Below are 1,517 nucleotides of genomic sequence, written 5' to 3'. Positions count from 1 at the left end.
AATTATTTGCTCTTCTATGTGGTATTTTTTCAAATGCCTAGAGATAGTTATATTCCTACTATATCTTTTCTTCAAGCTAAACATGCCTATTTCTTTCAACTGAACATCAGGTGGTTTGGTTTCAAACCCTCTGACCATTTTAGTTATCTTCTTTAAGGTAACTGCTACATGTCATCATCCTTTAAATGTGATTTGTAGACCTGAAGACAGTTTTCCAGATATGATGTGCTTAGGACAGAGCCAATGAAAGACTAACTCTCATTCTGGATACTATATTTCTAATGCACTCTAAGTTTATATTAGCTTTCTTCAAGTACTTTGAATGTACAGTGGTCTAAAATCCCTAGGCATTTAAAAAAATTTTATTATATGTGAGGATAGGAAAAGGTGGCAAATGGGGACACATAATTGTAACCTGCATCCGCGCTTTTAAGAGACAAGTGAGCTTTGTTCTTATCACTGGGATGTGGTGGGAATATTTAAGGATGACTAATAATGGATTTCTTTCAAAGCTGATCACTGATGTGGAGCCTTAATGTCATTAATTGCTTTTGGAAAATGCTTCATACCCAGCTAAACCACTGAAGATTATAAAAACCACAGCTGCCTTGTTAGGCTTGCCGGAAATTTCAATGATGGGAGAAACTCTGCATTTCCTCTAGAACTCTTATCTCTGGGAGGATGGTCAGGGGAATTTTCTAGGATTATCTTTTGTGCATCTTATCAGTTCTGGTCAGGTTTGATATTAACACATGCGTGTGTGTGTATGTTATTCTTTGCATATTAGGTGAATCTGTAGTAGTCATTGCTATGCTTGTCCATTTTTTAGAACAAATGATAGTGACTACAGTAGTGACTGGTCCATAATTTTTATGAAAAAGAACTGAGTGTTTTTAGCAAACCAAAGGCTCATAAACTAGTCAGTCATAAGACAAAAATGTTACATTTTGTATGAAGGATGGAAGTGTACAGAAATACAGTATATACAATGTTGATTGGTGCATAAGAAACTGTGTTCAAATCCCTTATCTGACATTGCTTGTGACCACATTTAAAGGATGATGACATGTAGCAGTTACCTTAAAGAAAATAACTAAAATGGTCAGAGGGTTTGAAACCAAGCCACCTGATGTTCAGTTGAAAGAAATAGGCATGTTTAGCTTGAAGAAAAGATATAGTAGGAATATGACTATCTCTAAGCATTTGAAAAAATACCACATAAAAGAGCAAATAATTTGGTATAGTCAAAAAAGCATTGAATCACAAAATCACAAAACCTTCCTGAACTTGTTTCCTCTTCCGGAAAAATGAGTGGGTTGTTCTAGTTAGTCCCTGAGATCCCTTCCAGTTCTAAATCTATGACTGATCATAACGTGGGTAGTATCACCCTGCGCAGAGAAAGGTCAGAGAACTTGATGATTTACACATTTCAGTTGCTTTAAGTGTGGCGAGGTATCGCCAGACTACAATTCCCAGAATCCTCCGAGCTGAGGTTTATCTATGCGAGCAGGCTTCAT

This window comes from Sarcophilus harrisii, chromosome 2, assembly GCF_902635505.1.
Source record: "Sarcophilus harrisii chromosome 2, mSarHar1.11, whole genome shotgun sequence".
NCBI classification, from domain to species: domain Eukaryota; kingdom Metazoa; phylum Chordata; class Mammalia; order Dasyuromorphia; family Dasyuridae; genus Sarcophilus; species Sarcophilus harrisii.
Note: the sequence above shows the minus strand (reverse complement) of the source record.